Raw genomic sequence first — 17,623 nt, 5'->3', positions numbered from 1 at the left:
TGCATTGGAGTGTGATTTCATTTCCTGGGTGCGTGTGTGAGTGCATGTGTGCAAAAGACAACAGGAAGGAGCACTTAGTTTGATTGCACTCTAACCATTTGCTGATAATGTGGTTGAAAGCAATTGTGTCTCCTAATTTACGTCTTTAAAAGCCTGACTTGCAGTAACTGCTTTAAAAACACTGAACAAGATTAAAAGAAAAAGGTGGGGATTGGAAAATTAAATCTGTAAATGGAAGCTGGAATTGGTAATCTATCATGCAGTGGGATGAAATTACATACAAATTGCTTTAAAACTTAAAGCATGTTAAAACTTCATGTGAAAACAAAGATTTTGGGTTTTGTTACACAGTTACCTAATAGTCTCAAAAGAGGGATGCCTTTCCACAGGGAAAAAAAAAATAAAATAAAAAAAATAGTTTGGTTGTCAAGTTGTCTGAATATCTGAATAAAGAAATTGAAGATATTTGCTGTGAGGGTCATGAGGCACTGGAGCAGGTTGCCCCCAGGAGTTGCAGATGCCTCATCCCCCCATCCCTGACCAAGTCAGACAGGATTTTGGGCAACCTGCTCTAGTGAAAGGTGTCCCTGTCCATGGCACGGAGTTGGAATTAGATGGTCTTTAAGGTGCCTTTCAACCAAAGCCATTCCATGATTCCATCATTCTATGACATTCTCCTTGACTGCACTGTACCTAAGTCACACTTCAGACAGCCATGGGATAGATAACAGCTTTCTTAGGGACAGGGTCAAGTTCATATATCAACTTTCTCTGTACAAGACCAAAAGGAAAGACCTTTTCTTGAGAAAGGAGAAGGACAGAGAACAAAACCTCCCATGAACTGGAACAAGTAAGGAGAGCTATCTTTCTCACAACCTACAACTTTAGGGATGCACAATTTTCCTAGAAATTTCATCTTCTCAGTTGCTGTCAGAACAGCATATTCATTATCTCTAATAAATACATGCAGAGACAATTCTATTGTCCTGCCCACTTTCTTTGCAAATATGGGCTCCTGGATGGAAACCAGCAGAATGATTCTTACCTGTGCAAGACTATATTTGGTTGCAGAAATAAAGTTTAATTAAAAGGGAGAAAATATAGGGAACAGAAAATAAAAAGAAAGTTGGGCAGTGCTTCTGGATATTGCAATGAGTTTCTTCCATTAAAAAAGAAGCAAAAAAAATTAATTCTAAAAGGACTAGGTAGCTAGTTATGGGACACTTACACAGTGTCATATAACTAAATTTTGTATTGCTTTTTAGTATTAAGTAATTTAAAATGTGCTTTTAAATTCTGAAATGAAAGCACTGAGAAACCCAAAAACCATAATGATCACCCTTTGTTATGAACATCACCTCAGAAACACTTAAGTCAGATTACAGAAGAGCCTCAAAGAACAGTTTCCTTAACAACTCATTATTTTGAAGCATCTTTAAAGGCATGGCTTTCTCTGGGAGGAAAACCCTGAGAGAAAATTGTGTGTTACACAAGTGCTTTAATCCCAGATAGCTCAGTCAGGACCTTTTCCTGTGCTACTTAGGATGCAATTCTCCAAGTCCATTGTTAATGCCATTTTTGTCTTGCACAGCTCCCAAACTCAGATTCATAGACCATTCTTTAATGACCAAAGTTCAGAAAATTTCTTCTTTACATTTGGGCACCTTATTATTGTACTTCAGATAAAACTTTACTTCTTCACTTTTTAAAATTATAGCATTGATCAAAAAAATTATAGCTGGACATTTACAAAAATTAGCTGTCCTGTATAATTTTGTCAGCTATTTGATTTAACCACAAGTTGTTCAAATTTAGCAATAAAATCTAGGTGGGGGTGGGAAGTGGGAGGAGAGGGGAGAAAGAAAAAGAAGAAAGATTAATACCATTCCATCCTTATTTCATGAGTTACTGGATGCCAATAAAATTACATCTCCACACTTCACACAGGTGTAATATCTCTACAGGATTTTTTGGTTTCAAATATTCAATGATCAGACAGGAATACCGACCAGTGCATGAGGTCTGGGCTATGTGGTCAAAGTACAAAACCTAAAATAATATCCTAACTTTCCTGTTTACTGAGGAGGATGCCCAAGTTTCAAATGATATTGAGTGGCTTGGCACACCATACAAATGAGACAAATACTTGCTCCAGTGTTATGACTACAGATTTCTTTATACTGTTTCAGCAGATGGTTTGTATTGACAGCTATTTATCATCCTGACCAATGTTGCCTTTTAATTGCCTTTTGTTTCATCACTTTCCTGTCATCTCTACCTGTTGCCTGCTTTTGTGTGTTTGGGATTTGTCAGGAGCATTCCTGCATTGTACAAAGCAGGTGTTGGTGTTGTTCTCAGTGTAAATCTGCATTCAATAGTAAGGGCTATTTCCCCTGTTCTGGAAAATCAAGGTGGATTATTCCTATCAGCCATGAGTTACTTCTTGTAAGAATTTGGATGCCCATAGGAGAAGGTAGGCAAGAACAGTTACAACAGATCTGTGTAACAGATTTTTTTTCTGTACAGGCTGACAAAGCAATCAAAGACATTTCTCAGCTCTACATTTGTTCAGTGAGGACAGCAGTGGGGAAAGGCCTGCTTCATAACTGGGATCCTTCATTCATTTAAAGATATCTTTGCCATGGATGATTTATAAAGGACAAAATTTATTGATGTGTTGAAAGACAGCACAGGTCCAACATCACTGGCCACTTTTTCTCCTGCAGAAATACTGGACATGGTTATATACTACATAAAGATTTAGTTTAACATTTTAGTTTAACATTTTCATCACTCAAACAGTTTATGTTTGTGTATCTATAGCAGTCAGACCATCGACCATATTAATGACTTTTCATCAGGCTTTACAGTGTTCTGGGAGAAAATGTATTTCCTGCAGGTCACTACTAATACCATTGCAATGAAATGTATGTAATCACTTTTTGCTGTCAACACTGTAATAGCAGAGGTGTTCACCTGAAATGATCTATTACATTTTTATGGGTCTGTCTGGGAGGTTTTATAGGACTGAACATAATCCAGGTTCCTAAAATACATGAAGGTGGTCTGAGTGGACAACTTTAATTTTGAAAAGATTCAAAGAAAAGATGTTATTAACAAACACATCAATTTTGAATAGTAAAGATGTCAAATAAAAATTACCTACTATTCTTTCCTTTAAATTAAATAATTCCTTTATTTAAAATATAAATAAATATTTTATTATCATATCACAACTAGGAAGCTGAATTATTCATGACCATTTTGTAGATGAAAATATTTTTAAACAAATGTAACAATCTATAAACATTCTGAAAAAAATTATCCTACTAAAAACTAGTGTATGGGGTTTTTGTGCATACGCTGTGAAGCTTTCTAGTCTTGGCACATATGCGTATGCTGTACACATTAATCACTGCACAGTATATTTCAAGATACGCATTATCCAAATTCTAAAAAAAAAAAAAGACTTTTTAATGTACAGACAGGATTTCAGCTAACACAATACCAAAAAAATAGAAAAATAAAAAAGAACAAAAAGAGAAGATGAAAAGAGGGAAGGGAAGGGAAGGGAAGGGAAGGGAAGGGAAGGGAAGGGAAGGGAAGGAAGGGAAGGGAAGGGAAGGGAAGGGAAGGGAAGGGAAGGGAAGGGAAGGGAAGGGAAGGGAAGGGAAGGGAAGGGAAGGGAAGGGAAGGGAAGGGAAGGGAAGGGAAGGGAAGGGAAGGGAAGGGAAGGGAAGGGAAGGGAAGGGAAGGGAAGGGAAGGGAAGGGAAGGAAGGGAAGGGAAGGGAAGGGAAGGGAAGGGAAGGGAAGGGAAGGGAAGGGGGAAGGGAAGGGAAGGGAAGGGAAGGGAAGGGAAGGGAAGGGAAGGGAAGGGAAGGGAAGGGAAGGGAAGGGAAGGGAAGGGAAGATAGCCCAAGGAGCATAAGTCCTGTCATGAATGACATGACCTAGAATAAAGTAGGCAAACTTTGTGCTCTAATATTTTAAGGCACCAGTTTTGCTCATGTTTAAATGTAGTTTATTCAATTTAGTTTATTCAATTAGTGAATTGAGTCCCACACACTTTTGAAGCAACAAAAGTAAACACTACTTGGTATAAATGAATTTATCCAATTTCAAAAGAAAAAACAGGACATAATTAGGCTTGATTATTTTAAAAACAGGCTAAAGATAAGATTATAATGACATGAATTGAAAAGAAGCAGGTCTGGCATGACACAGATCACAAATGGGTATAATCAAGACATCTAACTAAGCTTTCCTAAAGCTCTTTATTTCGTTTCTCCTGCTCATACTAGAGTTGTCTTCAGCAATGATGCTGTAACTATCAGTGTACCAGGGGCAGTCCCAGAAAACTCATTCCCAGAATAAATATCTGTATGTTCTGCTTTTCAAACAAAAGAAAAATGCAGGAACTTCACAATCAGATTGCAGATTTAATATTCTCTTTTTTATTTATCCTGCTGAGGGGAAGAGTAGCTTCAATGCATCCTAATCAAAACTTTAGTTGGCTTTCAAATGAATGGAGCATGATAAAAGATAATTATAGTAAGATGAGAAGCAGCTGTCAGCCAAAAACTGAAAGGGAAAGGAAGATATTGGTGGCCATTTGTAAAATCAAGAAGGAAGGCTTTTATTGAACTTGGTAACTTTCCACTGGGGTCACCAGGAGGTAGGATAGAGAATATTCATATAATGCAGTAAATGTACACTTGCATCTGAGGGTTGGGCCTTCTGGGAAAATGGGGCAGTACAGTCAGGGCAGTGACTCTGAACATGGTGCTAGACCAACAGGGATAATGTTCATTGTTCATGCGCAGATGAACTTTACCGGATACCCAGGGAGTCCAAGGTCTCAGACATACCGAGTATACACCACACAGGTGGTCCGCACATGAACAGTAAGAGCAGTATGGCAAATATCTCTTGAATTTACTGCATGTTGCCTATGAATGTCCCTCCAGAAAATACCAGAAATAAATTAGGAAGCCTAAACTGAAATGTCAGCAATGTGCCATGTTTTTTTCCAGAGTTTCCTCTTACTGGAAAGCAGTACTTTCATTGAAGGCAGACAGCCTCACCCACATGTATTGCAGGAAAAGCTGGGAGAAAAAAAAAAGAGGAAATAAGAGTATGAAGGAAGGGAGATAAAGGTGAGTAGGGACATAGGTTAATGTCATAGGGTAGTCCTTGCTGAACATTTGGCTCATATCACCTTTATCAGCTACAGAAGGACCAAAGAGCAGAGTCATACAGGTTTCAACAATGGAATGGCAATAGAAATCTGTGTTAATTCCAGAATTCTGGAATCTCAGTATCCATCTATGGGGTATTTTATACCTTAGTGTAAAGTTAATTAAATCAGTATGCATTTATATATTTTAAGGAACATTTGCTGATGACACAGCTCAAAGTTTCCAGTATTCAGATAATTATGTTAGAGAATGGCTGGTCAGATGGCACAACAAGCTTATTCTAAGCTTTTCTGAAATGGTTTAACCAAAATTTTCAATATACTTATTACATCAACCTCTTAGCATTTGTAAAGCAGTATGACTGTTTTCAGTCCTATGAACTTGCACCGATTTATGCCAATGAAAGAGTAGGCACTGCCGTAAATTCACAGAGTTCTTTTGAATTCCATGGACTTACATCCTTTATGCAAACCAATTACCACATTATGCAGAACTGGTTGTTTACAATCTGTGTTGCAAGTATCAATCAACTTAATGCATTTCCAAGCTAGATTTCCAGTCTAAGCTAATCATCTAAACCTCTGGATAGTGAATGCCACGAAACAGTATTTTTTTCCTTGCACTAGGGCATATTTCTTTTCTCCTAATGTGGATTCATCTGATCTGTTTTAGATGCCTACTTTAAGAGATATGACATCTTACCCTAAAACTGCCAGTCTCTGTGGAGATTTACAGCCATCTGAACAGATTAATTCCACATCAAGCCTTAAAATAAGGTGACTCACCTTTTGGAGAGTTTGTGTGACTCACCTTTTGGAGAGTTTGTAGCTTTTACTGTGAGAATACCCCAGGACATGAATCAGATGAGTAATTTTCACTTACATTTGGGACAGAAGAACTCTTGCCACAATTCCAGGAGCTTTCAAAAAAAGCAGAGATCCAAGAGCTCATCAGTTTGTTAAATAATTGCTTCTTCTTTCAAACCTACAAATGCATATGACCCAAGAGGATAACACAGTCCTAAATTATATGGGAAAAGCGCTAAAAACATTACTTTTAAATGGTATTAAACAGCACCAATGGCCAGAAGTTAAAATGTACAAAAATATACGGGAAACCAAATGGATATCCTGCAGGAGAAGTACCATTTAATCTTTTCTCCTCCATACTCACCATCAGTTTAAAACAAATTAAAAATCTTCAGTATATGTTCATACCTATGAATGGCAGACATTGTGATCCAGTCACTTTAGCTACTCTGTGCTCATTACCTTCTGCTCTATTGAACATATTGAAAATGAGTATGGACAGCGATTAAACACACAGGTATGAAAACTAAGCCTACAAGATTTATTTTATTCCTACAGCATGCTCTGATTTAAAAAATAACAAACAAAAACACAAAAAACCAAAACACACTCAAGAAAAAAAAATGAAAACAAAACTCATTATATATAAAAGAAATTAAAGTAGTAAAGCTATAGCCCTGTAAAAGATGGATGAAATTATAGTGTATATATAGAGATACTTTTAGGATAATATGTTTGAATGTAATAAAAAACAAACAGAAAAAATAGCCAACAAAATACACTGACCCCAGTGCAATAGAAATTTTTAATAGTTGAATACACGTCTCTCACATTCACACGACAAAACACAGTGTGTTAGGGTTAGCACTATCCCATTGCTAGTAATCCTCATCAGTAGGAATGCAGTACTGAAAAACTATCAGTTGCTGCCTTCTGTAAAAGGCTTCAATAATTTTATATTAAAGAAACGTTTTTATGTTTACCCAAAATATTTATAGAATTCTCTCCAGGTATTGAATTAGGAGAAAAAGAGATTTGAATGAGCCATGTCAGAACAAAGAATAACTATTCTATGAGTTTACTACTCAGCTTATTACTCTGAGCTGGCATTTGCTTTGCCACCTTGACAGTCTGAAGTAATTTAGTAGATTGTATACCATCACTACTTTAATTACAATGCTTCGCTGAGCAGTCACTTGTGCACTTGCTAAGAATTTTCTGCTAAGAAATTGTTCTGTCCACTGCCATCAAGCCATAACTTGAGGACTTAATAACAGAAGTACATGTAGCAAAAAGCTACTCGTGCGGAAAGAATGACAACCACTACCACACAAAAAACCACTGCAGTCAGATGCAAAAGTTAAATCTCAGGCACCGAACCAATCCAGCAGCCTCCTGCTAAATGACTCTGTTAGATCTCAGCTCTGCAAAGATGCAGGGAGCCTCCTACTGCAGTGCCGCTTCACTGAGGTGCTTGTAAGGACTGATTTACCTAATCTTAGACCCTCCTGTTTTCTTCACAAAGATATAACCCATCTATCACACTCCAGAATCCTCCATTTCCTAGCTATAAAAAGAAGAAAATTGTATGTGAGAAACAAAAAAGGGTTACTAAGAGAATCCCAGTTGATCATTTCATATAAATAAAATCTTCCTTATGAGAACTCAAAGTAGCTCTAGGAACACTAATTAATAGCTTGCTATTAGCCTTAAAATGGCCTTTACTTGCCCCAGTTTCACAGACAGAGAGGCAGACGATGTTCAATTACTTGTTCAACATCACAGTCTAATTGTGCCACCTACTCTGACTGCAGATTTCTACAAAAAAACCCATTAATTCCCAGCATCTATGGTAAGGATAGAAAGAAGACCAGTAACTTCTGACAACTTGGTCTGGTCCTTTATGCATGGAAACAAAATCCAATGTTTCCTCATGAAAACTAAAGACTTGCATTTTTCAGTATAAAGATATGTAGCAATAAAATTTCCTGAGGCTACTTGGATGACAGTCCAGCTCAGTTTGGAAACAGTTCAGGAAATTTGGCAGGATATTAAAAAGAAAATTTCTAACTATCATAACTGTAGGGGGGAAATCCTTCTCTCACAAACAGTTGCATCTGTGTAATTAAGCTTGGCAGGGATGTTGTTTTCTGGTTCTTGTAACAGAGTTATCAGCAATGGGAGGTAGTTTAAAACTTGTGAAGTAGGACAGAGGCTCCTCCTTTACCATGGACTATGCATTGAGAACACACATCACTCTCAGTTTAATCAATTAAACTTAGTTAAATTGAGTTAAACTAATTTGTATTACGGTATAGGACAGGGGATTATCTGCCAAGAAAACCTTGAAACCGGGATACAAGTGATCGCATGAGAAAAATGTTTCCAGCCAGAGGGCTGCAGCTTCTTTTGCTGGCACAAGGACAGTGCAGTACATAGCAGCTCCAGTTCCAGAGTAACTGAAACCCATCTGAAAGAGCTTGAGGATTTTATCTCTTTATGTGTCAAGCCCTGCAACATAAAGGGTAGCAATTACATAATTTTCCACTCCATATCAATTTGGATTCCTCCTATGTATATCAACATAATTTTCAGTTAACACTTTTTTCCTGCACATGAACTTCTATGTATTTTAATTTTTTTCAGCTCTCTTCCAAATAGATCCTAATCTCTCAGCTGATTTTTTTTCTCAACACACATTACTTTAATGACAATGTTAATCTTCTTATATTAAGCAAGATAGAATTTATTTAAAGAAATTAGATATCAAATGAAAGCAGAGATAAAAAACCTGCATAAAAACATAGGAATTAGCACTACATGCATCCGAGTTGTCTATACACAATTTCTTTCCAGTTGGTATCAACTTTTTAACCATTCACACAATCTATCGTAGGTACTTTTAAGATTTCCTTTATGATTAAGAATTCAAAATGTCAAAACAAATAAATGTCTGTAAATAAACAGACACTAAACATTTATATCAGTGTTCACTTTTTCCTACATAATATCCAATGAAATGTTAAGGAATTTGCATATCAGAAAAACGTCATTCTTACAAGAGTGAATTACTCAAATATGAAAAAAAATTAGTGTCTTTGAGGTTCAAGAAGCAATAGCTACACCAAAAGCCTGGTATACTCCTCTATTAATAGGTTCTGACACATTTTCAGCAGGACTCTGCATATCTAGTTTTTTGTCTCTAAAAGTACACTTATAAATATATTTCCTCTGGTGACACTGAAGTTTTAAGCAACTCAGTCCTCCCTCATCACCCTCTCAAGTGTCCTGGAAAAATTGTTTCTGGTTCCAGAACATAAAAAAATATAAGTGAAACCATGGACAAAAATAGTGTTAGCCTCAGCCAGTCCTTTGCTCAGTTCATTGCAAATTGCCAGAATAGTTCTTCTACCAGGGCAAACCATGCTGATGAGCACTGGAGCAAGGAAAGGTGCATATGTTGCCAAGCAGTTGGTAAGTGTAGCAATTCTGAGAGAGGGATTTCAGTGTCACCAAGCTGGTTCAGCTCCAGAGCATTCCTGAGGGATTTGCTAACACACTGGGAGGTAAGTTAGGGCTCCAGCCAAATGGTGAAATGTAAATCCTACCATCTGTACTAAGACAACTGTCTTTGGTTTTTAAGGCAAAGTCAGAAAAAATATGCATGCATCACTTAGTATCCTTCTGTATGTTTAAAGTGTCATTTATCTTAATTTAAAGATAATCAATAATTAACGAAGAAAAACAGAAGGAGACAACATTTTAAAATGTTTCACTACAATTAACATATTAATAAAAAGTACTAATACAGAAATTCAAGTATTTTTTCCAATTCTAGTTAACTTGAAAAAAGAGCAATTAAGTTTGATGTGTATATATATAACATCTTCATAAACATTTTAAAAACAAAGATATTTAGATAAAGTTCCTAGTTTATTTTAATGAATGGTTACAAACAATTTTTCTCATTGTAAATGCAACCACTTTATGAGGTCAATAACCCAGAAACAATTGAAATATTTTAATACTTATGTCTACATTTTGATCTCTAAATTAGATACACAAATCACATGACTGTAAAAATATTGCAAAGCATTTTTGAAGATTCCTGTGGCAATATCACTACAAACACATTTAATGTCTGGACCAATTCCAATAGCACATTGAAATACAATGCAATATTTCATAGCTTTTAAAATTAAAACAATGGGTCATTAACACAAGGTTCCTTCAGATTGTCTTTACAGAGATAATGATAATATCAGAGAAAGCCTGGAACTGTTATCTTGCTTTTCAGTGTATTCTAAAAAACTCAGATATATTAAGTAAGGCCATACACTTCATGCAGTCAATTCTCAGTGGTATTTCAGGAGAGATTTATCGAACCAGTAGATTGTTTCCTCTCAGATACCACTGAGACATGCTTATGGAATTCTAAGATGTTTACAGTAAATTAGAAACTAATTAGTTGAACTGAAATGCCAGCACCTGCTCCTGCATTATTTAAAAGAATAAAGGAGCAAAAAAAAAAAAAAAAATCAACAGAAAAACATTTAGGGTTTCATAAATGGAGATAATACTTCAGGGCCTGGATTTCTCCAGGCCCATTTAATCATTTGAAAAGGTTGTCAGAATTATTGGGTTATGAAACTGAATCAATGCATCTTAGATATTTTTCCTTCCTGCAGCTTTATAGTCATTATTGTATTAAGATTCTGGCAAACAAGGCGAACAATATTCATGGTTCCTGCCATAACATTAAAAATGCATACCCATTCAGATTTTATGAATCTTGAATTGCAGCAGGAAATGAGCAGTTTAGATGATAATTGACTTGTAAGGATTAGAACCGTTCAGGTTTCCCTCTGTGCAAAGAGGAGGTTCATCTGAGGTCTTGCAGATAAATGATAATTCCTTCAAAACATCACATCTGTCTTTACTAAAAGGTGCTTTTGTTCTGCAACTCTATATTGTGACAATAACAGTTATTAGTAAATCAGATAGAGCAGGCACAGCTAGCCATTTTGTGGTGGTAAAATGAGGGTGAAATCAGATATTAGATACATGTGGTATTTCTTATAATGCATAACAAAATAACCTGCCAAACCTAATGAGTTTGTAATTTAATCAGGAAAGTATAGTACCCAAGCAATTCTGAATGGGAATGCGTACCATCAGTGAGAGAATCAAAGTAATAAAAATGCTCTGAGAAGAACTGTGTTTCATATGGAGAGCAGAAGGGGAAATTTTCATAGTATAGGAATTAAAAAGCTTCTTATATCAGAGAAAATTCCCTAAATTGGAACTTAGAAGTAAAAAAATATAGGTTATTTCATATGCTATTTTGGTTATAGCCATATTTTATTATTCCATTTCAGTGAATAATTACCAAAGTATAATCATCTTTTCTTGCTATCAGTGTGCAAGAAGCAGAAATATCTTCTTTTACTTCTTCTATATTTTTCCTCAAAGTATAAGGCACAGGAACCAAACAAATACCCAGGTGGAGCTTGCTATTGCAAACAGAAGCTCAGAAAGCAACTTCAAGAATATTAGGTTTCATTAACTGCCTAAGATCCCTGTTAACAAATTAAATATTTTAGTTTTCCAGCAAAGTTCTCTGATCTTTTTTTCTACCCTTTTCTATATTTTTTTCTCAGCTTACCCAAATGTCCTCTTAAATTTTGTAGCTACTCTAATTGCTTAATCTGACCTTCAATCAACTCATCAGATCTAACCTGCAATGCTGGTATGCTTAAAAGTCCCCAAAAAGCAAGAAAACTGGTTTTGTACACTTTGCTGGCTATAAATTCTGCTGTGACTTTCCTTCAGAATTTGTCTTTAAATCAGATATCAGACTATTACCTTTTTCATTTTAACAAAAAGAATAAAAATGAATTTGAGAAGCTCTTAAGATGGATCATGTTATTATAATATTCTATTGGAACATGTTTAAAAATATGTTCATGATTGTAATTTAACTGAACCATTCCCTTCAATGTGATATTAAACTTGTTAAGGTGCCATGGCATGTTTCAGTATTCACACACATTAGGTCCCATTTTCCCTATCAGTGAGCCTAATGGAAACACACACCATGCAGTGTTATACTGTGTTCTCCTCACACACTGTGCCGTGTTCCATGGAAGCACCACAGGGGATGGGGAGTGTAGATCCAGCTCACAGGAGGTCAGAACTATTCCCACAGTGCCACAGTTTCATGTCAAACAGAATGATTCCATCAAAAAACTATAAATATTTCCACATGACAGGGATGGGAGTGAATGGTGGAGGTAGAATCTTGCCTTTTTTTATAGAGCAGAAACCTCAGATTTCAGTCATCACATATCCCGTAAGTCTCACACACAAAGTCTAAAACATGGGCACCTGGGACACCTCTTTAGAGTGTACAAGTCTCTCTACCTATATTATGTGACAAATTTGAAGGAGCTCAAACACTTAAGGATTATGTATGTAAAATGCTAACCTAACTTTCTCATGGCTGCAATGAAAAGACAGGGTTACAAGAACACAGAAGCTTTCAAGTGAGGTGGGATTTTTTCTCAGGAAAAAAAAAGGATGATGATGAAGGAATGTTTTCCACTGGCTTTTGGTTTTGGAATATGCTGGTGGCTTTGGAATAATTTTACTTGAAAAATAAATAATCATAGGAAAAGAAGCACCAGTCATAGGTTAATAACATGGACCCAAAAGAAAAAAGCTTAAAGAAAAATACATGCTGTCATAGAATTATAAAAAATGTGACTTGAAACCGTGAGCAGAGACACAAGAGAGGTTCTTATTTTTCCTGTTTTCATTAAACTTGAAATTTGCATAAAATTTCTGGAAAAACAAAATAAGGATATGAAATAGACTCAGGCTTTTAATATCATTCAAAAACATATCTTAGCTCAAACTGGAACTGAACCAAGTTCCAAGTATTGTTTTGATGTTGTTGAACGCTGACATTCTCTCAGAGGCATGCACCTCAGAGGAATGGATTGACCAGGTGCTGAAATCCTTGCAGAGGGATCTCCAGCTCTAAGCCTGACTGCATTGCTTGGAATCTCCCTGCCCTATCTATCACCACATGCGTGGTCAAAATCTTCAGTAAAAACCATCATCTTTTCAGGGTCTTTGCTGTTCTTTACAGTTCTGCAAACACTAGCAAGGAGATCAGTTATTTAGTTGTACTTCGAGTTGAGTATTTGCTGCTTCTAACAAGAAGGATCTTTGTTTCCTAGTCTCCTACAGTGTTGAGCTGGTCACACAAAGCCAAGCCCTCTCCTTACTCAGTAGCACCTGCAATCTCACTGCCTGAGCACGACTGCGTACACGCATACACGTCTGCATGTGTGTGTTCATCCAGTGCAGGGGACAGGCAGGAAGGTCTGAGAAGTTTTGAATCCTGTTTCCCAGGATTCCCAGAGCTGTGGAACTATTCTTATTCCAAATGCAACACTATATTATACATTTCTTCAGTTATACAAGACTGTATGCCAGCTTCAAGGGCACTTCAAAGAGGCTGTGATTCTCCATTTGTAACACTTCCCATTTCCCAGCAGAGATGAAGAAACCCTCCTTGGCTGAAGTCTGAGCAGCATGCCTCACTGTACCACAGTCAGGGCCTTTTGAAACCGAAATATTGTGATTTCCATTATGAAACCAGTTCTGGATTCATGGGCTGGTTGAAAAAGTAGCCTTATTGGCTTGAATTCTAATGAAAATAGCATCAAACGCACTGGAATCAGACAGAAGAAAAAAGTTTGCTGTCTATTTCCTGAAACAGAAATACCTCTATTATTAATTAATCTCCCTAACTGGAGCAATCACAAATAATCCAGGTTTTTTGCTAATCACTTGGCAAGTAAATCAGAAAACCACATCATGCTTCATCAGCAGATAATAAATAATATAATGCAAGTTTCCCTATCTAGACATGTGTAAGGAGTTTGGGAATTAAGAGCAAACCTTTTAAAACAATACTTTCAATACTTGAGCATAATACAATCATTATTATGATAATGTTTTATTTATTATTACTTAAAACATGACTAAGTTATTTTTTGTTTCACATTAACATGTACAAAATTTGCATAGCAATTCCAAGGCACTCTCATTCAAAATCACATTGCTACATCTTTAATGTGGGTGGATTAACTGCTCCTCCTCTAAGTATTGCTGGCTATTCTTTTTCCAGCACAAGTCAATGCATTAGTCAGGCTATCACCACCCTAAACAAATGTAATCTATTTCATGCATTGATTAAGCCAGCAGAGCCTGAAGGAAGATTTCACCATCCAGGAAACCAAATGGGTATTTATAACTTCCATTTATGCTCTTTTTGCATACAGATTGTGAAATTGTAGAGGCAGCATTTTGGTTTCTGACCTAATGTATTCGAATAGAGGGATCAGTCAATTGTGCAAAAGAAGCAAAAAGAATTTAAATAAATGTTTCAAAGTCTAACACTAAGTCTGCCAGTAAGATGCAGTATATTTTAATATAAATATTACACAGGTTCCATTCTGAAACTTGAAACACACCAGCTTTAAAGAACATTTTGCTTCAACTCCTGGACCTCACTGCTGTCACTGCTCCCCAGATGTCTGGCCCTGTGAAAAGCACAGCACAAGATTCGCTCTGAGAGGGGGACTAACAAAAGATTAAACTGATTATAACCCCCACTGTGGATTTTAAGGGAGGTAATGCAAATACATGTATTTCCAGCACCTGTTTATTAAAACTGAATACTCTTACAACTACTCATGGCCCATTTGCAAGTACAACTTAACTCTATTAAATCATAATTCTCTGAATAAAAGATTTTGTCAGCACTTTAGAGTCTTCATTTTCCTCATTTCCAATCCCAGAGATTTCAAGTAGTTCTGAGCCTAGCTGGGATCACAAATTAAAAAAAAATAGTAAAATAAACCATGAATTTGGGTAGGTGGTTTTTATTTTTTTTTTGTTTTGTTTTGGTTTTTTTGTTTTTGTTTTGTTTTGTTTTGTTTTGTTTTTGAGGAAACAAACAGCTAATACAAAAAACTTCTTTGTCTTGTTTAGAAAAGTTATCTCCACAGCCTGCTTGCTGACCATGTCTTGGAGTAGTTACTTAAGGGGAGTCACAGGAAAGCTTGTACCCATTGATTCTTCCCCTTCTATTTTGTAAGATTTTGCCCCTCTCAGAAACAGAATCGTCTGAAGAAGACCTCTAAGCTCATCAAGTCCAACTGTTAACCCAGCACTGCCCTGTTCACCACTAAACCATGTCCCTCAGGGCCACATTCAGAGGTTTTGAAAACTGAAAACTTCCAGGGAAGGTGATTCCACCCCTTCCCTGGGCATCCTGATTCAAAGCCTGACCATACCTTCAGTGTAGAAATTCTTCAAAATATCCAATGTAAACCTCCCCTGGAGCAACTTGAGGCTATTTTCTCCTGTCCTGTCACTTGTTACCTGGGAAAAGAAAACAGCCTTTGTTTGGAAAAAAATATAATAAAATCCATTTTGAAGTGCAAAAATGACAGAAACAAAAAATCATAAAAAGCATTTCAAACAAAAAAAGCATTTTTGCACTTTGTTACATTGCCCAGAGTGACAGACATAAGAAGACCCTACATCTATTTAGAACCCTCCAGGAAAATTTAGGTTAATCTATGTACTGCATGTAATTATGCAAAGAAAAAATAAAGAAAGGATAGAAAGATCAAGATTGTCATGTAATGACACTTGGGAGAAAATGGGAAGTGGAAAGGCTGGACAAATCACAGGATCAGAGCAAGTCTGAAGTTGGCAAAGACCTCTGTAATTTAAGACCAGTCCTGCTCACAGCAGAGTCAGCCACAGCAGTTTGCCCAGGACCGTGCCCAGACAATCCATCTCCAAGGACCAATACTCCACAACATCTCTGGTCCTGTCACTACACACCCCTGAAAGAACTTGTCTCCACTACCCATCACCAGGTACACACTGATAAGTTTCTTCCAGGTGAACAAGTCTGGCTGTCTCAGCCCATCCTCCTGTGCCAAAGGCTACACCTTAATCAACTTTGTGGCCCTTCAATGGACTCTCCAATATGTCCCTGTCTTCCCTGTATGCGTCATTAGCATATCATGTTCACAGCTTTGTTCTCCGTTTGGTACGCAAGGACTTTTGGACATGCAAATTAGAAAGAGATAGCTAAAAAAAAAAAAAAAATAGAGCAGCAAACCTACAGTAAAAAAAAAAAAGGGTTTAATATTCCTGACAGGGCTACTCACAATTCTGCATAATTCCAATCTTCTGTTATGATTACTTACTTGAACAGAAAACATTGTCATCTCAACAAATAGTGCTAACATTTTATTTTTGCAGCCTGTGTTCATTATAATTTAAGTATTACAGTATGCTGTCAAACTTTCATGAAATACATATTTGTGTGGAGAGAGGAGAGGTAGCCCTTTGCTTTTCATTTTTCCAAAGCAAAGCAAATGTGTATGATATAAGAGTACAGACTAAAAAAAATCTTCCCTCTTATTGTATGCATTTTGGTAGTGCAATATAGTATGGGGACATTTTGGATAAAAAAAAAAAATTACAAGTAAAGGCTGCACTGAATTTATTTGTACCATAACAGACAGCTGTATCTTTAGATACATAGATAAGAAACTAACAGTCTGTAAACCCTACTACCTCTAATTTTATGATGTCTAGTACTAAATCCCATCTATGAAACTTGTATATTGAGTGGTGGGAATTTTCAAAGCAAGGATTTTTTTTTTTAATTGTGAACTCCTTTGAGAAAATCTGGAAATATAATTTTTCACATCAGGTTTCCAGATAATATACTACAAATGCTAAGAGCAAGTGTATTCTTCAATGAATCACAGCTATTCACACATGAAAATTCAGTAGGTCTTCTCACACAATTAGGCACTAAATTATGGGGGGGGGGGGAGGGGAAGCAAAACAAACAAATGAATGCCTAAATAAATATCTGTTATAGAATTGCCATTCATTTCTTGTTCACATTCAATTTTTAATAGTGTATTCTTGCCTGTACTAGCTATAAAAATATTAAGCATGTGCCAGTGCAATGGGCATACACCTAATATTTCAGTTTATATCAGCAATTATTCCTACAGTGGGAACAACATATAAAATATTTCTCTCATGAAACACACATGAAATAATTTGCCAGAGTATTTGACCAGTCAAATCTGGTTCATTCTGTTGACTGGTATTGATTCTGAACAAAACAGACAGTGCTGCATTTTTCAAAACCTAGACTCAATAAATTCACAACCACACCAATTGAGCTGACAAACCAGAAGCCATACAATACATTTACATTCACAGCTAGCATGCCTTCTCTGATCTTTTCCCTCCAGACATGAGACTGTAATATGATTTATTCTACTCTATTATTGCTTTCTATGTCCCAGTCCATGTTTTTGCTTAGGGACGCATGATGAATCAACTGCCAGGGGCCAGCACACTGAAAAAGTGAGAATATGAAGACATGATAAGGCGAAAATGTGATTACAGTTCCAAACTGCCCCCAAAAGAAAGTCCCTGTCACCACAGCTTACACACCACAATTCAGAAGACTAATATGAATCAAGAGTGAAAAG

Source organism: Vidua chalybeata, chromosome 5, assembly GCF_026979565.1.
Source record: "Vidua chalybeata isolate OUT-0048 chromosome 5, bVidCha1 merged haplotype, whole genome shotgun sequence".
Taxonomy (NCBI): domain Eukaryota; kingdom Metazoa; phylum Chordata; class Aves; order Passeriformes; family Viduidae; genus Vidua; species Vidua chalybeata.
This window is presented reverse-complemented; position numbering follows the sequence as displayed.